This window comes from Cajanus cajan, chromosome 6, assembly GCF_000230855.2.
Source record: "Cajanus cajan strain Asha chromosome 6, NIPB_CcT2T_4, whole genome shotgun sequence".
In the NCBI taxonomy this organism is placed as follows: domain Eukaryota; kingdom Viridiplantae; phylum Streptophyta; class Magnoliopsida; order Fabales; family Fabaceae; genus Cajanus; species Cajanus cajan.
Genome location: NC_138522.1, coordinates 31,188,822 through 31,210,744, shown reverse-complemented (window position 1 = coordinate 31,210,744; position 21,923 = coordinate 31,188,822).

The following is a 21,923-nucleotide window of genomic DNA, read 5'->3' as shown; positions in this document are numbered from 1 at the left end:
AAGTTTAGAGAGGAGAAACGAAGGGCCATTGCAGAAGAAACGAAGAAATTGGTAATGGCAGGACATGTCCGAGAAATCCAGTATCCGACCTGGTTGGCGAATGTGGTGATGGTTCGCAAGAGTAATGGAAAGTGGAGAATGTGTACAGACTTTACCAATCTCAATAAAGCTTGCCCAAAGGACTCGTACCCGCTGCCCAACATAGACTGTTTGGTTGATGGAGCGTCGGGGTACGAGTTACTGAGTTTCATGGATGCCTACTTAGGATACAACCAGATTTGCATGCATTCAGCAGATGAAAACAAGACAGCCTTCATAGCAAATCAAGCCAACTTTTGTTACAGGGTTATGTCGTTCAACCTAAAGAACGCGGGGCGACTTATCAATGAATGATGGACAAGGTCTTAGTGAATCAGCTGGGTCGGAATGTGGAAGCTTATGTGGATGACATGGTGGTGAAGTCGGCGAGCACCGATCGGCATTTTGACGACCTACAGGAATTATTCGATACTATCGGTAAGTACCAACTCAAGTTGAATCCTGAAAAGTGCTCTTTCAGGGTCCAAGCAGGAAAATTCCTTGGTTTTCTACTAACTCATCGTGGCATCGAAGAAAACCCCGACAAGTGCTCCGCCATCATCAATATGAGGAGCCCATCTATGGTGAAGGAGGTTCAACAACTAGTGGGAAGGATGGCTTCTCTGTCTCATTTTTTGTCAAGGGCAGCTGATAAGGCGTTACCGCTTTTCCAATGTTTGAAGAAGAACGATCGTTTCACTTGGACGACTGAGTGTGAAGAAGCTTTCACGAAACTCAAAAGGTCACTGGCATCGCCACCGATCTTGACAAAACCACGACCGAACCTCCCCTTGTTGGTTTACATATCGGCATCCAACCGAGCAGTTAGTTCGGTTCTTGTACAAGAACAGGAAGGTTCTCAAGTTCTTATTTACTTCGTGAGTAGGGTCTTATAGGGAGCAGAGACGAGGTACCAGAAGAATGAAAAGCTGGCCCTTGCAATACTAGTTACCGCGAGGAAGCTGAGACACTACTTCCAGAGTTACGAGGTGGTTATCCGAACTGACCATCCAATTTGACAAGTCTTACAGAAACGTGACATGGTAGGCAGAATGATGAAGTGGTCGATTGAATTATCAGAGTTCTCCATCAAGTATGAGCCGAGAGGAGCAATCAAGGCTCAAGCCTTAGCCGACTTCCTGATGGAATTGACCCCTCCTGTTGAGGAGGGCAGCGCCGGAGAAACCCAATAGATTATATCAGTGGATGGTGCTTAGAATCTAGGAGGAAGTGGAGCCGGAATTGTCTTGGAGGGTCCGGGGGGAATATTGCTGGAGCAATCATTACGATTTAAATTCTAGGCAAACAATAACCAAGCCGAGTATGAGGCATTGTTAGCAGGAATGAATTTGGCGAAGGAGATGGGGGCAACGAGTTTATCAGCTCGGAGTGACTCTCAGTTGATCATGGGGCAAGTAGCTGGAACTTTCCAGGCAAAGGATCCCCAATTGGCTAAGTACCTGGAAAAAGGTTAAGCTCTTATCGGAAAACTTTCGAGAGTTTACACTTAACCATGTACCGCGAGAACAAAACTCGCGAGCCGATCTCCTCTCTAAGTTAGCAAGCACAAAGAAGCCAGGGGCCACTCGGTCGGTGATCCAAGAAACCTTAGCTTAGCCGAGTATTAATGAGCCACAGGGGAGTGTTCTTTTCATCCAAGAAGAGCTTGATTCGTGGATGGGACCGTATATTGCATACCTGACAAGGGGAGAGTTGCCAGAGGACAAAAGGGAGGCGTCATTGGTACAAAGGGAGTCACCCAGGTTTGTAGTCATCAATGAAAGGTTATATCGAAGGGGTTTCAGCACTCACCTTTTGAGATGTTTGACTACATCACAAGCACAGAGAGTGATGGATGAAGTGCATGGCGGCATGTGTGGAAGTCATATCGGAGGACGAGCTCTAGTATATAGAGTTGCGCGGGAAGGATATTTTTGGCCGACTTTGAGAAACGACTGCGTCAATTGGATCCAAGATGCCAAAGACATGCAACCTTGCACCATTCTCCAGCTAAACGAATTCATTCAATCCTGTCTCCTTGGCCAATCAACAAGTGGGGTATTGATATTCTCGGTCCATTTCTGATTACTGTACGAAAGCTAAAATTCTTGATAGTGGCTGTAGACTACTTCAGCAAATGGATCGAGGCGGAGCCAGTAGCAACTATTTCGGCAGAAAGGGTAAGGAAATTTTTATGGAAGAATGTGATATGCAGATATGGCATTCCTCAAGTGCTCGTATCAGATAATGGGACACAATTTGCAAGTGGGAGAGTCCGCGATTTCTGTCGGGAGATCGGTATCCGAATGACATTTACTTCCGTTGAACACCCCCAGTCTAATGGCTAAGTAGAGTCGGCCAACAAGGTTGTTCTATCAGGATTGAAAAAGCGTGTCCAGGACTCTGGCGCTTCATGGGTGGAGGAGCTTCCCCGAGTGCTATGGTCATACCACATGACTTTTCATTCGTCGACCCAGGACACCCCTTTCAATCTAGTGTACGGGACAGATGCGATGATCCTGATTGAAATCACCGAACCCTCTATATGAGCAACGTGCTTCTCTGAGGAAGAATCCGATCAAGGAAGACGAGTTGATTTGGATTTGATTACAGAAACAAGAGAAAGAGCCCGGATAAATCAAGTAGCAGCTCAGAAAAGGGCAACTTTCAAGTACAATACAAAGGTCATCCCAATGGATTTTGTGGTAGGAGACCTCGTTTTGAAGCGTGCTCAGCTAACTCAAATGAGGAACAAATTGTCACCTAAATGGGTCGGCCCTTATAAAATTGACGACGTGGTCGGCAAAGGAGCTTACCGATTGAGGACTCTGGATGGAGGGAAGATATCGAGGACTTGGAACGTAGAAAACTTGCGTTTCTATTATAGTTAGTCTATTCATTTGTATTAGGTGCACTCTTTTCCTAACTCAGTATTTTTTCCCCGTAAAAATGAGAGGGGTTTTTTGCTGAGAAGGTTTTTAACGAGGCACCACAAAGTAATAATTTCTCAATTTTAATAAATATCACCCCCTACTTCTCTTCTATGATTTCTAACACGTGTTATTTTAAAGGCACCAAACTCGTGATTGATCACTAAAAATCTGACTGGGCGAGTATAAATAACTCGAAGACCAAACTCGTGATTGATCGGTAAAAATCCGACTGGGCGAGTATAAATAACTCGAAGACCAAACTAGTGATTGATCGGTAAAAATCCGACTGGGCGAGTATAAATAACTCGAAGACCAAACTCGTGATTGATCGGTAAAAATCCGACTGGGCAAACATAATTCAAGAAGGCTAGACAATTCCCTCTAAACTCGGGAAATCGGTATTAGAACGACTCCTAGTATTCAAAATGGAATCTTTAACTTGGTCATCTTCTCACCAAAGTGAGTCGGACTCTTGAAGAATTTCTCATGTGATTGATTTTCAAACTTGTATGATTTTTCATACCTCATTTAAGTTGGTGTTTTGGCAATTAAAGGTCAACGTTGTTGCTTATATTCGGTCCGACCAATCGGAGATTGGGCGAATCCTATGTTTTAACTAGGGCATATGGCCTCTACATTTTTTAGTCAGAATTTCAGCGATCAAAGGTTAAACTCAGTCATTTTTTCTCATAAAACAAAGTCAGAATTTGGGCAATATATCTAGTTAAAATAGATTTTTAACTTGGATTATTTTCACTTTACATGATACCAAGTTTAGGCGATCAAATGTGGAATCGGTATTTAGGCGACTGCAAGGTCTTCAGACATTTCACAAGCCTTTAACTAAGAACTTTTACTCATCGTGGAGATCGGAAGTTGAACGGTCATGTTGTTCAAACGAGTTTTCCTCATGCGATCGGGATCCTACCAACCTCACATTACTCAACACCAAGTTTTAACAGTCATTTTTTCTCATGGTTAAGGTCGGCGCTTCGCCGACTACCTTTGATTCCAGAATCGAGTTTTAAACTTAGAAGATTTTTCCATTTTACGCGAATCAGATTTTGGGCGACTACTTTTGATTCAAAAATCGTATTTTAAACTTAGAAGATTTTTCCATTTTACGCGGATCGGATTTTGGGCGACTACTTTTGATTCAAAAATCAAGTTTTAAACTTAGAAGATTTTTCCATTTTACGCGAATCGAATTTTGGGCGACTACTTTTGATTCAAAATCGTATTTTAAACTTAGAAGATTTTTCCATTTTACGCGGATCGGATTTTGGGCGACTACTTTTGATTCAAAAATCGATTTTTAACTTCGAATATTTTTCCACTTTATATGAATCGGATTTTGGGCGACTACATTTGATTCAAAAACTAAAGTTTTAACTCAGAATATTTTCCATTTTACATGGATCAGATTTTAGGCGACTACTTTTGATTCAAAAACTGGGTTTTTAACTTAGAATATTTTTCCATTTCACATGGATCGGATTTTAGGCGACTCCTTTTGATTCAAAAACTAAAGTTTTAACTCAGAATATTTTTCCATTTTACATGGATCGGATTTTAGGCGACTACTTTTGATTCAAAAATTGGGTTTTTAACTTAGAATATTTTTCCATTTCACATGGATCGGATTTTAGGCGACTACTTTTGATTCAAAAACTGGGTTTTAAACTTAGAATATTTTTCCATTTTACATGGATCGGATTTTAGGCGACTACTTTTGATTCAAAAATTGGGTTTTTAACTTAGAATATTTTTCCATTTCACATGGATGGGATTTTAGGCGACTCCTTTTGATTCAATAACTAAAGTTTTAACTTAGAATATTTTTCCATTTTACATGGATCGGATTTTAGGGGACTACTTTTGATTCAAAAACTGGGTTTTTAACTTTAGAATATTTTTCCATTTCACATGGACCGGATTTTAGGCGACTCCTTTTGATTCAAAAACTAAAGTTTTAACTTAAAATATTTTTCCATTTTACATGGATCGGATTTTAGGCGACTCCTTTTGATTCAAAAACTAAAGTTTTAACTTAGAATATTTTTGATGAGAAGAACTTCAAATTGAAAGTCAAAAGAATCTATTTTCAGCGAATGCAAGTGTGGATAAGTCCTTCACAAATCTTCTATAGAAGCTTGCTAAACCATGAAAGATTCTAACTTCTCCAACACTCTTTGGGGTGGGTCAATCTTTGATGGCCTTTATTTTCAGGGTCAACATGATGGAACCAACTTCTTCATGAGGGCTAATGGTTGATTCTCTCTCTTCTCCAAGGTTGAGATGACATGAAGGGTGATCTCTTCAAAGGTGTGGAAATGGTGGAGATGGTGTTTAGGTAGGTGAAGGTTGACGCACAAAATGGAGGATAGAAGGGGAAGGTGATTGGTGGTGTAGCTCCTTTAGGCTAGCTCACTTTACTTAGGATGATGAAGGCCAACCAAGGAAGACCCAAGCTCACTCAAGGAAGAGAGGAGAGGATAGGGGGCCATGGAGTTCCTAGGGGACTAAGGAAGGAAAAAAAATCACAAGGCTCACTCAATATCATTAATTTCCAAAGTGGCTACAAGGTGGGTTACCTAGAGTACTTATAGGGACAGAAAGGCATCTAGGGTTTCTTGGGAGCATTTGGCCAAAATTTTATCAAAGCAGACATAACTGAAGATTATAAAATTAATCAAAGCTTCAAACATCTACGACGCATTATCTGAGTCCAAGGCAGATAAGGAAATCACTTCCTTGAAACACATAAATATGAGAAAGTGATCAAATGCAGAACCATAAGATTCTCATCGCATAATAAGAATCTTACACACAAAAAAAACTTCAACTCAATTTTCCTGACAAAGGAAGCATAAATCTTGGTCCATGAAAGAACTTTCAACACCCATAAGTCGTGGTAGCATCTTTCTCCTTGGTGTATAGGACGGGAGCAGTGTTAATCATCGAAGGCATTGGTTCCCCCCTAACGTGGACGGTTAGAAATTTTGTCACAGCAAAGAAGTATTATGCCCAAAAATATCACTTGCAAAATACCGCTAGGGTGAAAATGAAGTTTAGCGAAAAACACACAGAAGGGGGCTTGAATGTGTGTGAACAAAGGATTTTAAGAACGTTTTCGCAAAGGGGCTTATTTCGGTCTGAAAATAATATTTCAAGCACTTAGAGACTGTGCAAGATTGGTTAAAAGAAACTCTGCATCTGAAGATCTATCATCAACTCGAAAATAGTTTCCTAAGTCAAACAAATATAATTTCGTCTAAATATCATTTAGAAAATAAGTAGTAGACGAAGTTTTTTGGTGTGATATATCAATATAGATAAAACTGCATTTGTAAAACAAATAACAATGCACAAAGTTTTATACTAGTTCTCTCATCCTGAGCTACGTCTAGTCTCCTTCAACTGAAGGGTTCCACTAATCACAACAGATTACAAGTATTCTTAACCACTTCTGGTTGGTCAACTTCACTTGTCGACGCTAGTATTCTTAAACCACTTCTGGTTCTCCAAGTATTCTCAACCGCTCATGGTTCGTCAAATTCACTTTTGATGCTAGTATTTTTAAACCACTTATGGTTCTCCAAGTATTCTTTAACAAGCCTTTTCATGCTTTACAAACAATGGATGTTTTGAGTGTGTGTGCGACTCTCACAGAAAGGATAGTATGGTTTCAACACTTGCTAAGGTTTTCAACCTTAGTTTTACAAGGATATGTGTTTTAGAGTGTGTGTGTATAACTCTCGTAGAGAGGATGGGGTAGTTTCTACACTCGCTAAGATAAACTATCTTAGTTTAACATTGATATTTAAATTTGAACAAGAAGAGATGTAAATTTGTTTTGACGCTAGCTTTTTCTTATTGTTCGTTGCTTCTCTTCTTCTTTTCTTTTCTTCTCGATTTTTAATATTTATAGCATTGTGATAAATCTTGCCGTTGTTTGAATTTGAATGTGTTTGTTGAGGTAGAGCTTCCTGTTGGTGCAGATAATCATTCGTTCATGGCTACACAAATCTTTTTCATTTAATTCGTTCGATCTTGTATTAAATGCTTGCTTGCTGAATTTGTGTTACATGAAGTCCTTTGCGTAATTTGTTCCCTTTTATTTTTGACTTCAATCATGAACTAGGTATGTTTTTCCTTTTTTCGCCATTGTAGCTATGGAGGCGTTGCCTTTTTCTAAAAAGTAGATGTACTTGCCCTAACACACGCAACTTTGACTTGTGGATTCGCGCTCTTCTATTTTTATTCTTTCATATCACATTCTTGATGACATCATGTACTCTTCTTGTGAATGTGGACGATATGGGATATTCCTTGTTGTGAATAGTGAACTTCAGACATTTTTCAACATTCTTCATTTGTGTCTGGAATCTAAGTCTCCGTCTAAGAGTTAGACTTTGACTTTTTGATCTCGTCTGATCAGTCAGGAAGATGGATGAATTTTATTCCGTCTGGAATATTTCTTCATCTTGTGTTATCCAATGACTGATACTTGTTTTGTTGACCTTTGTGTAGTTGACCATTGTGTTAGAAAAGAATGGCTCAATCCAAGAGGGGGGTGAATTGGATTCTATGACACTTTAAATTTTTTTAGAGTTTTTAGGATCTTTATTTCAATTCAAACTTTTCTAATATGAATTTTCAAAGAAGTTTCTTAAAGACTTGTTAATGAAGAATGAATCCTATATGCTTTCTTGATTAATCGTTGATAAACTTTAAGGTTAAGAATAATCCATATGCAATACTTTGATTCAGTTTAAAACAATGTTATGTATACAAACATGTTAATCAAGAATACTCAAAGTAAAGAATAAGGGTAAGAGAAGATTGCACAAGTCTTTTATCCTGGTTCAGCCACTCCACATGTGACCTACATCCAGTCCTCAATCATAACCTGATCAAGATTTGTTCCACTATCTTAATGAAGAAGTTTACACATGCATACACTCCTACATTCAAGATAATCACTTTCTTGACCCCAAGAAAGCACCCCTTGTAGAAACTCACTACACGAATTCCTTACCACTTGAGAAACTTACTCAAGATTTACAATTATTCACAAAGAATTAAAGGAACGAATTCACCTAGAATTCAGAAGCAAATCTTAATCCTTCTCTCTTTCAAGAATGTGATGATGATGATGATCTTTTCTCAAAACATTTCAAAAACGTTTTACTTCTTGGTTTCACAAAGAAAACACTCCAAGAAGGTCACAAAGACTTCACAAACACGTTTTTCACTCTGTTCAATCTTATTCTTCTCTTATTCTGAAGTTTCAAAATCTGAAAACTCTTTATAACATTTTCAGAACCAGATAATCGATTATTTTAAAGGATAATCAATTATTTTGTTCTTCATGATTTCTGGAAATCAATCAAGAACAATTTAATCGATTATTTTGCAGGATAATTGATTATTCTAGAGAGTGATTCCTGGGATAATCGATTATTTCACAAATAATCGATTATTGCAACAAGGTATCCTTTTTACCTGTTGCTGGATTAATCGATTATATTTAATGATAATCGATTATTTTGAGTCAGTTTTCAAAAACTATGTTTTATGTCTCAAAATAACTTCTTAAGTTTCTAACTCATCAGCATACACACTCTTAATTAGATTAGATAAAGATTAGCTCATGCACAAAGCACACACACGAAAAATAAGCTCAACAAAACAATACAATTTATAAGCTACTCCTATTACAAAACATAATAGTCATATTTTTCTTCAAGACTTTTTTTTGACTTGTTGATGTCCTTGGTCAGCTTTGATCCATATTTTGTTATCATCAGAACCTTTATTCTCCAAATGTGAGTTGATTCACCACTATGAATCTCAACAATCTCCCCCTATTTGATGATGACAAACCATACAAGCCAAGCCATTTTGTTTTGCCACATTACACAACATTTTAAAACCTGCAAAATAACTCAACAAAACCTTTCTCCCCCTTTGGACATCATAAAAAACAAACCAATATATGTATGTCCAAATTACACATGTATGAGATTATGCATAATCCTTATTTGCTCAAAATCAATGCCACAAGACTGATTTAAACATAACATAGGCATTGTTCCAATCAACTGATATAAAAAATTTTGTGATCTTTTAATCACCATATCTAAACCATAAGCATCATATCAGCAGCAAAAACATTAATTTGTCAGCCAAAATCACAATGTGCAGTATATTATCACATTTCAAATTCCAAAAACATTATCAAAAACAGAACATCGCACCATCAATCATCCAAAACAGAATTATCAAATCATTCCAAACACAATATATCAACAATTAAACTTCACATTCCAACAAAATTTAAATTGTTCAACAGAATAAACCAAGACAATTGTTCAGAAATTAAACAAAATTACAACCCAATTGAAAAACAAAAATTTAAAACTATAACTTCCTAATTCAAAAACAAAACACTAAATCACTCTGAGTCTTCAGGCATCCCAAATTGAGTCTTAATTAGGTTAATCTCATGATCAAGGTTATCAAACCGATCAAGAATACCCAAATACATTGACTCGTGCCTCCTAGACATCTCCATTACCGCATCAAGCTTATTAATCATAATCTGATCGAATGGAGAGAATGGTTTAGGCTCCGCTTCTTGTTCTCTATCAGGTTCAACTTCGACCTGTGGTGGCTGATCTTCATCATGAGATGGAACGCCATCTTCATCAGTTGCCAGTTCAGGAGTTGGAGGGACATCTCCCTTGAATACCCATTTATCTTCCTGTTTCAGCATCCCCATGTGATGCAAGGAAGATTTTTCAATCTTATTAGAGGCATGGAGAATAATCTTTTTCTCCCCTTTCAGATCCACACTTGCTTTCTCAAAAATTTTAGACAATAATAAAGCATATGGAATCGGACCGTCCTCTTTCCTCTTAGCCTTCCACATACATTCGTTCACCACAGACACCCAATCAATCTTAATCTTTTTCTTGATAACATGCATCAGCAAAATGTCATCCCTTGACATTTGAGCATGATTATGCAAACGAGGTTTAAGCATCTATGCTATAATAAGAGAAATTAAATGTGAGTTTTTCTTCATACCTCCTGCCAGAAATTTAGTGTAGTTGGTGTTCTCCAGGTTCCTCTGACAGTCTCTGAAGGTCGTCAGCTCTTCAAAATCTCCGAAGTTGAAGGGTTGGGGCTTTGTACTCCCATTTCCGCTAAGCCCGGCAACTTCCTTCAAAGTTGGACCTTCAAGCCATATGAGCTTGTCCTTCACCACCGATTGCGTTATCCCTTCATTGCTTGAGGCAAAGCATAAGAACAACCTTATAAGCTCAGGGTAATAGGGTCCTTCTAGTTCCAAAAACTTCCCAAGTTCTTGGTGCTCTAACAGAGTAGGAAAGCTAAACCCTTCGTTCTTGAACCATTCCAACTTCAAGGTCTTGGGAGGGATGATTCTTCTACCCGCATACCATTCAAAATAGTACTCTTGGGTTTTCTCATCAACAAACCATTTTGAAATGAGTTGCTCCATGGGTAGAGGACGTTTGCTCCCCCTCACTTCTAGCTTCTTTGGCCTTTTGGAGGATGAAGCCATTGTTGGGTAGGGGTGTGCATGGTTTGGTTTTTCCAAAAAACCACATTGAACTGAACCACACCATTTTATTAAATTGAACCAGTTTATAAACCATTTGAACCACTTTAATAAATCGATTTAAAACTGAATTATTTTAATAAATAGGTTTATAATCGGTTTAAAACCAGTTTCAAAACCAAACCAGTTTTTAAAACTGATTTTAAGAAATAAACTGATTTTAACTAATTTTAAGAAATGTACCAGCTTTAAACAATTAGGTTCGAGCAACTTTCCATCCGAAGTTCGAGCAAGAGCATGCCCCCATCCAAACGAAACCTTGGCTACGTTCTCTCCAGAAAGTGCTTCCATTTTGGTAGGCACAATAGCCTCAATGACATGTTTGCCAAGGGAGTTGACCGCGTTTTGACTTCCCCCACACCCAAACAGAACCATCATCCCCGACAGCAGCGGAAACAACGCCCGACGCGAAAGCACCAGTGGTACAGTACAGTTTAAATCTAGTTCGGTTCTTTTAGTTTTAAGTGAACCGACCCTCTTAAAAAATAGGTTCGGTTTTTAAACTTATATTTAAAAATATATATCTAGTCCATTTTTTTTACAATTGGTTCTAGTTTTTTTAAAATGGTACAGTATAGTTTTAAATCCAATTCGGTTCTTTTGATTTTTTTGAACACCCCTATTGTTGGGTTAAAGATTGGTTCTTTGGTGGAGGTGAAGAAGATGAAGAAAGATGAAGAGGTTAGGGTTTGAGAGTTGAGAGAATGTGATTATTTGGAAAATGAGAGGGTTCAAAGATTATAAAAGCCCTAGCACGATTTTGGGTAGAGGAGAGGTTCTACAAATGAAGAGTAATGAGAGAGTTGGAGGTTGGCGCGAATAAAACCGTTCAAAAACCTTCTAGAAAACCAAGGGTCACGCAAATAATCGATTGTTTGTATCAGTAAAATCCTTTGAAAAACCCTTTTTGCACTAAATAATCGATTATTTTTTGAATAATCGATTATTCCAGAGGGTCATTTTCCTCAAACTTGCCCAGATAATCGATTATTTCTAAAATAATCGATTATTCTAGAGACTCTTTGTATTCTGCTTCCCAGATAATCAATTATTGCCCAACTAATCGATTATTCCAAAGACTTCTGGAATTCCTCTTCTCCCAAATAATCGATTATTACCCAAATAATCGATTATTCTCATAGGCTCACTTACAATAATCGATTAAATTTCAAAATAATCGATTATTCTAGAGAGGTTTTGCTTCTCTTATTTCTCACTTTTAAACCATTTTAAATCTAATTCAACTCTTAAACACTCTCTTTTATGCATTATACATCAATGTTTTACACATACATCAATAATTTTCAATCAAACAATCATTCCCAAGTACACAATCATAATCAATTCAAACAAGACTCATTGATTATTCCTAGTTCAATTCTCAATTGATTAAATCTTTCTCTTGGTAGAGGTTTTGTAAATATGTCAGCTAATTGTTTACTAGTTTCAACAAACTCTACAACACAATCATTTTTCTGAACATGATCTTTTAAAAAGTGGTGTCTTATCTCTATATGTTTGGTCACATCTCAATGGAATTTTATTTAGCTCAGTTTCATAATCTCTTAGTTGTTGTTTCATCCAAAGAATTTGAGCACAACAACTCCCAGCAGCTATGTATTCAGCCTCAGCTGTACTCAAAGCAACACAAGCTTGCTTTTTGCTATGCCATGAGACTAGTGCACTTCCTAGTAGGTGACAAGTACCACTTGTGCTTTTTATATCAAGTCTACACCCAACATAGTCTGGATCTGAGTAGCCTATCAGACTTAGTGAGACTCCTTTTGGATACCACAAACCTACATTAGTTGTTCCTTTCAGATATTTAAGAATTCTCTTTACAATTTTCATGTGAGATTCTTTTGGTTTTGCCTGAAATCTTGCACACAAGCACACAACAAACATTATATCATGCCTACTAGCTGTCAAATATAAAAGTGATCCAATGATACCTCTATACTTTGAGTTATCAACAACTATGCCTTTCTCATTCAAGTCAAGATTGCATGTGTTTGATATTGGTGTTGCAGCCTCCTTACACCCTTTCGTACCAAACTTCTTCAATAATTCATTGCAATACTTGCTTTGACTTATGAAGATTCCATCACTCATTTGTTTGATTTGTAACCCCAAGAAGAATGTAAGCTCCCCCATCATTGACATTTCAAATTCACCTTGCATGGTCTTAGAAAATTCTTTGCATAGAGAGACATTAGTGGATCCAAAAACAATGTCATCCACATAGATTTGAACATACATAGTATCATTTTTAAACTTTTTCACAAATAATGTATTATCTACTTTCCCTCTTACATAGTCATTCTCAATCAAAAACTTGCTCAACCTGTCATACCATATCTAGGAGCTTGCTTCAAGCCATAGAGTGCCTTTTTAAGTTTGTACACATGATTAGGATACTTACAATCAACAAAACCAGGTGGTTTCTCCACATACACTTCTTCTTGTATCAACCCATTAAGAAAATCACTTTTTACATCCATTTGATAAAGCTTGAAATTCATTATAGAAGAATAAGCAAGAAGTAATCTAATGGCTTCTATCCTTGCTAAAGGGGCAAAAGTCTCATCATAATCAATTCCCTCTTCTTGATTATACCCCTTAGCCACTAGCCTTGCCTTATTTCTTATAATAATTCCTGATTCATCAAGCTTATTTCTAAAAACTCACTTGGTCCCTATAATTGGATAATCAGTTGGTAATAGCACTAAATCCCATACTTCATTTCTTTCAAACTGATTTAGTTCCTCTTGCATAGCCATTAACCAATGTTCATCTTTTAGTGTGCTTCATCTATAGTCTTAGGTTCAACTTGTGACACAAAATCCATAGTATTACAAATATTCTTGATGGCTCTTCTAGTTGACACTCCTTTACCAATATTTCCAATTATATTATCCATTGATAAGTCCCTAGAAGTTTTCCATTCCTTAGGCAATTGTTCAGTTGTATCCTCAGTGGTTTCATTTGATTCACTCTCTTTTGGCTTTTCATTAGGTTCACTTTCCAATAGAGGTTGATCAAGCAAATGAGTCAAGTCTTCTATTGTAGTTTGCTTTGTCTCTTGTTTGTTAGTCTCATCAAACACAACATGAACTGATTCTTCAACACTTAGTTCTCTTGTTATATATTCTATAGGCTTTGTTATTTGTAGAATATCCTAAGAAGATTTCCTCATCATCTTTTGCATCAAATTTTCCAAGTTGCTCATTGCCATTGTTCAGCACAAAACATTTACACCCAAATACTCTAAAGTATGAAATGTTAGGCTTCCTCCCATTATAAATTTTATAGGGAGTTTTCTTTAGTATGGGCCAGATCAGAACTTTGTTTAACACATGACAAGTTGTGTTAATATCATCAGCTCAAAAATATTTTGGTAATTTGGTCTCATTCAACATAGTCCTAGCTAATTCCTCAAGAGACCTATTTTTCCTCTCAACAATCCCATTTTGTTGAGGTGTCCTAGGTGCTGAAAAATTATGATTAATACCATGCTCCTCATAGAATTTTTGGAACAGAATATTTTGGAATTCACCTCCATGGTCACTTCTAATAGAGGTAATGTTTGAGTTATTTTCATTTTGAACAAGCTTGGCAAATTTCTTAAGAGCATGAAAGGCTTCATTTTTGTTTGCAAGAAACATAACCCATGTGAATCTTGAATAGTCATCTACAATAACTAACCCATAGTAGTTCCCACCTAGACTCATGGTTCCTGAAGGACCAAACAAATCCATGTGAATTAATTGCAAAGGTCTAGTAGTTGAAATATGATTTTTTGCTTTTAAAGCTAGCCTTCACTTGCTTTCCCTTTTGACAAGCATCACAAAGTTTGTCCTTACTAAACTTGATTTTGGGTAATCCTATCACTAACTCTTTTCTACTAAGTTTGTTTAAGTGATCCATGTGAATATGTGCAGCTCTCCTATGCCAAAGCCAAATGTTATCTTCTTTGGTTATTAAGCACTTGGTGTTGGAAATTGCTATTGAGTGCTCTGAGTCTAGCATGTATATGTTGTCAATTCTTTTTTCCAATAAATATAATTTCTTTTGTCTTTTTATCACAGATCAAGCAACAAGTATTGTCAAATTCAATTTTAAAACATTTATCACTAAGTTGACTTATACTCAACAAATTATGTTTCAGCCCTTCACCAAGCAATACATTCTCAATCAATGTTAGGGAGGAGGAGTTACCAATATTACCATGACCAAGAATTCTCCCTTTGTTGTTGTCACCATAAGTAACAAACCCTTCATTCTTGAATTTCAGACTTGAGAATTTTGAAGGATCTCCAGTCATATGCCTTGAGCAACGACTATCAAGATACCATAATAATCTTTTGGCCCTCAAGCATTCCTACAACAAAGATCAGAAAAATGATTTAGGTACCCATGTGAAGGGTCCTTGATGGTTAGTTCTCAGCCTTTGGCTCTTTTAATCCAAACCATTTCTCCATTTGGAACTCCATACTTCATAGAGTAGCAATTTCTTATTGTATGACCTTTCTTATAACAATAATAGCAAGTTGTTTATCTAATGAAATTGCTTTTATATTTTCTGAAATCCTAGTTTTTCTTAAAAACTCCTTTCTTTGATTTTAATGGCATGCTCATGCTTTGATTAAAACCAAGTCCACTTCTATCAAAAGTATTTCTTTGTTTTCCCAAAATGATATTCAAATTTGCATTTCCATTTGTGAACTTTGCTAAAGTGATTTTAAAATTAGGATTTTCCTTTTCCAAAGTCTTACAATTTTCACAAACACCTTTTGAAGAAGGGGAGGTTTCACAATGAGTTTTATTAAAGTTCAAAACAGTTTGAAGATTGTCATGCTCATTTTTCAAATCCTCAAGCTCTTGTTCAGCTTTAATTAAAGCATTTTTATACCATGATAGCTTGTTTTTAAGCTTTGAATTTAAAACATCTAATTGCACAGCCTCTTCGTGAACTTGAATGAAAGCTTCTTGAAGTTGATCATAATCCGGATTGGATTCAAGGTCAAAGCCACTTACAATTGTGTCTTGATCAGCTCTATCCATTAAACACAAATTGTTCTCTTCAAATTCAGATTCATCACTTGTTGTGCTTGAGTCATTGTCTTCCTAAACAATGTAGGCTCTCTTTCCTTTGCCATTTCTCTTCATTTTCTTTTCCTCTTGTTGCTTAATTAAGAGGTTTGGACATTCAGCTTTTATGTGTCCCGATTTCTCACACTTGTTAGTCTTCTTGTTAGTCTTCTTGTTGAACTAGTAGGGGTGATGGCAAAAACTAGGAGAAGTGATAGGTGTTCTTCTCCTCGGATTCACCAATGCTTGGACCTCTTCAATGGAGCTTGAAATCCGAATGTAAGACACTAGAAGGAGTGAAGATTTTCGGACTTAGGGTTCCTAGACTATGGATGGAAGCATCCAAGCTTAAGGAACAAAGGAAAGCTCACTTCAAAGAGGACGAAAACCTAGTAGGGTTCCTAAGGTGAAGCTTTCTCTCATGGTGACTCTTGAACGAAATTTGGCTGAATAAGCTCTCAAATTTCATTATTCTCAAAAGTGAATACAAAAATGTGAAGGGAGGACTTAACTATGCACGGAAATGAAGCACATAGGCACCTAAACCAAAGCTACACAAATTGGCGCCTAAAGTTTGAATTCAAATTTGAAATTTGAATTCAAACTTTGGTGCACATGTGTAACTCCGAAAATTTAGGTACCAAGGTGCATTTAGGGTTAATTTGAGTGTCACATGTTCAGCCACCAATGGTGCAAAACATGTGACTCAAATGTAACTTAAATGGCTTCCAAATTAAACCTAGTTTAACCTAATTAGCATACTTTAGTATTCCTTGTATTTTCCTATTCTAATGACCTAATTACATTGGTCAAACAATTACAATGGAAAGGAAAAATTACAAGAATGAAAATAAGCCCAATATTGGGTACCAAAAGCCCAAAGGCCCATGAAGCCCAAAACTAGGCCCAACTAGCCTAAAACCTAAAATGCTACTCTATGTGGTCCAAAATACAAGACCAAAATATATGATACCTATACTAACATGATGTATACAAAACATATGAAAATAGCTATAACAAAATATGGCCCATGAAAAGTTCAACTTGGGCTTTCCCAGGCCCATCAGGCCCATTGGGCCCTGGCTGGCCCAAACCTTCATGTCTAGCCAACTCCTCTTAGCTCCTTCAATATGTCACCTCTTGCCTTCCTAGGCATGATTCCATCATCCCCTCCTCTTGAAAAGGATTTGTCCTCAAATCACGAGGATGCATGGAATAAGAATCATCACCTACATACACAACAAACCATGTATAAGAGGTGACATGTTTATGATGAGAAAATGGATTATGGATCCTAAGAGGAGTCCTTATATCTAGCCTAAGAAAAAATAAACTATCAAAATTAGACTCCCTAAAAGTAGAAATTGGATCCTCTTCTAAGTACAACCTAGAATGAAATCCTAAAAATGTAATGACACTATGACTAAGACAATGAAAAGAATGCTTCTTAAAAATTACAACATCTTGCCTAAAGTACCCTAAATGGTAACCTAGGCTTTTCCTAGAATATAAAGAAAATACCACTAGAAAACGCCCTAAACAATTTTGGATTTGATTGTTTACTAGATACTCACAATCATATAAGCTATATTTGTCTTGTAGGGAAGGAAACGTATTAAGTTCAAAAGAGTAAGAACTTCCCATAAGATCAAACATAGAATATAGATTATTACAAGTTGTATCTACTAAACAATGTAAACCGAAAATTGGGTGCTTTATTAGAACAACTAAGGTAGAAGGAGTCCTAAAGAGGGGAAGGCTTTCTTCCTTGGGCACCTCCAAGGAAGTAGCACAAGAAGTGGAACTAAATGTAGTCCACTCCTTCTTCACTGCATCTTGAAGTTGAGATTCATTTTTCTTTAGAATAATTTGTTCTTGAATCTCTACTTCATGACTAGTGATAAGATTAGGGTAAGAGTTAAGGTCTTTATTTATGAAGAGAGTATTTTGTAAATGATTTTTAGTGGTAGAACAACTCTCTTCACTCACAAGTCCTTTAGAGGAATTATTTTCCTCTTTACTCTTCCCTAAGAGCAATGCCTTTTTTCTTTCTTTTTCTCTTGTTTTTCTCAATTTTTCTTTTGCTAAAAATTTTTCTTTCTTTTGTTTAAGAATGTGAATTTCTTCCTCTAAAATTGCAAGTCGTGCTTTTCTTTCAAGTTTTTCTTTTTCTCTTTTTAACACTTCTTGCTTTGTCCAAGGTGTTAGTGATTTAAGCCTTTGAGTAGGATGTGAAAAACTTTTTGGAGAGCTTAAATCACTACCACTTGAGGAATATTTTCTCATGATTAAACAAAAGAATTTTGTTTTTATATGCTATGCAAAAAGAAAATATTTTTGTAATTTTCTAGGAACAAAAAAATAGCACTTGGAAGTCTAAGTGTACAAATTGCACTATCAAGGGAGGTGAGCTACTAAGAGCTACTTAATAACCAAGCCTTTTCAAGTGGAAATCACTAAACTCCCCTGTGGTATTTTCAATTCCACAAAAATTTTCACAAAGATTTTTATGTTGTATGCTTTTCACAATTGTTTTTGAAGCTATCTAAAACGTGAACAATTAAATGCTACACAAAGCTAGTCGAAACAAGGCAGCAAAAGTAAACAAATTAAAGATCAAACACTTAAAGGAAGCAAGATTAAGCAACTAGTCGGTTTGCCCTAAGTGGAAGCTTGAAACATATGAAATTTCCAAGCCACTTCCACCAGTACTACACGTGAGTGAGCTACCAAGGTTTAGATATACCTGAACAGCTTCTTAATACTCCCTCTAAGCTTTACAAATTGGTTTAAAAATACAAAAGAGATTGAAAAATTTAAACTAGCCTAGAAAACAATTAATGACGGCTTTTGTGACCCAATTAGTGACGGATTGGTTGATCAACTTTTCTAACACTTGTTCAAGTGTTTTAATTCGCCACTAATCCTTGAAATAAGATGCTCCTGGACCTGCACAATGAACACAACAAAAGTGGTTAATGGAGGCTCCTCACAAGGTGAAAGGAATGGTCACTCAAGTGAACGAAGTTTAGGAAAAGCTAGGTCACTAAATTAGGTCAAAATTTTGTAGTCTTAGTGTCCAAACTTTTCCTACTCTTTGTTGAGAAACGCTTGATCCTTAAGCAAGGATTTGAGGTCACTTCCAGCACAGGGAATTTAATGAAAGAAAACAATACAAGCAATAAAAGCACAATTTGAAAAGCTTATCCCAAAAATGAAGAGTAATATGTATATATGACAAGACTCAAAGAGGTTCAACAAGTAAAACTGAAAATTAAGACTCCAAATAAAGCTAGCAAACAGTTAGGAAGGTTCCTAGATAGGTACTCGAGTAGATGAACAAAACAAAAAAAATTTGAGAACAATTGGATAAGTATAGAACAAATAGTAGTCAAAACAATATCAAGGAATCAATTAGATTTTTCAGCTTGTACACCTCTCGGCTTTTTCCTTTTAATTTGTTTTCTATATTTTTTTTTGATTATTTATTTTTCTATATTCAAATTAAGATTCCATAGAAGGTATTTGCCTTTTGTTTCAAATTTTTTTATGATTCCAAGCTATAGAAACCGAGACTACAAGTTAGGTCAAAATTCAAGTGAAAAACAAAGAAACTAGTGCACTAGTTTTTAGGTTTTGTTTTGGATTCCTTTTGTATTCTTTCTTTTTTTTTTTTGAACTTTTTGAACCTTAGGCTCTGTTTTTGCCTCTGTTTTTCAGTCTCTTAACTCTTTTTTTTTTTATAAAATTTGAATCCACAAGAAAAATGCACTAGACACTACTACAAAAAGAATAATCTAAGTCGCTCAATCTAACACAGTTTATCAAAAAATGATGTAGAATAAGATGCGGTGGCATTTTTGTAAATAAAAGGAACATTATCTACGACAGTTTAGTGAATACCCGTAGTAGAATAGGCTACATAAATATATCTACGATGGTTTTTAGTAAAACCGACTTAGATATTTAGTGATCTACGACAATTTTTGTGTAAAATCGACTTAGATGGAGACCCAAAATTCGTGCCCTCGCTCTCAATTCATACACGCCATTCGGTCTCCCAGCCACAACCCTCGTTCTCTCTCTCAGTTCTCGAAAGCTCTCAACCTAAGTCTCAACACTAGTGGCGAAGTCGATTCCGGCGAGTATAGCCTCAGCGACGACAAGGTATTTCCTCTTTATCTTCTCTCTTCATTCTCTCATATTTCGGAGCAACCATTGCCAATAGTTGTTTAATCTTCTCAAGTTTTATTAATTAACTGAGCTTGGAGCATTTTAAGCTTCACATTTCCCTCTGTCAACGTAGTTTCGAGATTAGGGTTTTCATTATCCCAAGTGATTACTACTGTGTTCCTAGTTCTTACTACTCTAATTGGATTTCGGAGCTTTACCGCAAGAAGCAGTCTGATGTTATGCGATTCTTGTAGCGTGTGAGGTGCTAGGAGTATCGCCAGCAACCTTCTATTGTTCGTTTGACAAGGCCAACTCGCCCAAACAAGGCTCGCCGCCTGGGTTACAAGGCAAAACAGGTAAAGATTATTTTTGTTTGACATAGCCTTTATTGGTTTATATATTTGTGTTTATTCATCTGTTAATTTTTATTTTCCATTTTTGTTTTGTGGAAGTTGTGTTGTGTTATTTATTATTTATATTTTTGTGCTGTTTTCCTTTATTTTTTTTGTTGGTGAATATTAGTTGAGTGTTTATCAATAAATAAAGGACATTCTTCAGTGGATGGTTATGCCCCAATATAGCTGAAGCAGAGTGGAATTTGTGTGTAATTCCTTTCTTATTTAGATTGTCTGGAAAATGGGTCATAAATGCTCAGAAAAAATAAACCTTGTGATTAAAGCATAATTGAGTCAGGTAAACTTTTTTGAGTAGAAGACAACAATGTACAGGTTAAGTTTATCCTGATGCGTATGTATTTTCTCTTGTTGAAATTACATATTTTTAGATGATTGGATGCTTCCTGAGATCAAATGTACTAAAACGAGCAGTCGATCACTAGACTAAGCAAATTCCTTGTTTACTAAATTTGCTTGTGTAATTGGCCCACTCAGTTTTTCACTAAAGTAGTGAGAATTGTGTTTAGTTCTTATTTAAATTGATTATATAAATGTTGCATAACTAATTGTTTAGCTATTTTAGAATTATGGTAAAACAAACCTTGTGAATTAATGCATAGTTGAGTCAGATAGGTTCCTGAGTCATGTGCTGTAATCTCTGGAGGTTTAAGCGTTGCACCATTACCTGCAAACGGTGTAGATGCAGCAGCTACATCCATTGCACCGATCAGATTAGCAGCAAGAGCAAGCACCAGCTGCACCAAATCAGCTGCCGAAACAGGTGCCTCAGCCATTTCTCCAGCCAGTTGCTTCTTCTTTTTCTTTGATGCAACTGGTTCACCTACTAGCAGACCAGCCTTAGAGTTATTAGTCACATTATTAGTGATCAAACCACCAGCCACATTTTGATTGCCAACCAGATCATCATCAGGTGATTCAGCACCAACTGCTGAATTTCTTCGAGGTGCTTCACTGCCAACCGGTTTTATAAGAAAGTTTGCCTTATGTGACAACTACTCTGGTTTATGAATTATCATCAATAATTGTATGCCATCTAAACTCCTATAAAATAGCAATCCTTGCATTAATCATTGTAAGCAATCTTTGTTTGGCGACAAGTGTAGACCCCTAAAATTGTCCGGGTCAGAAATAAAGCTCAAAGACTCTCAAAGACCGAAGGAAAGTCAGCCGGAAGGACTCCTGGAAGACCCTAGGATGATTCTTTGTAGGTCTAGAAGTCTTAGAATAGCTTAAAATAAGGGTGTGCAAGGATTAGAGCTCAATACACCCTCCCAGAGGTTCAGTACGGCCGTACTGAGCCATTTGAACTGCAATACGGCCGTACTGAACTCAATACGGCCGTACTGAAGTTTTTGAACTTCAGTACGGCCGTACCAAATTCAATACGATCGTACTGTAGTTCAAAAACCCAGTACGGGCCGTATTGACCCCCCAGGCCGTATTGCGCCTCAATCCTATAAATAGGACGTCATTGGCACGTCCTTCCACACTTTTTTCTGATTCCTCAACCTTCCTGCTGAGTATTCTTGGGTTTTTGAGCTCTTCTCTGCCCTAGATATCTCTCCGGGAGTCGATCCGACG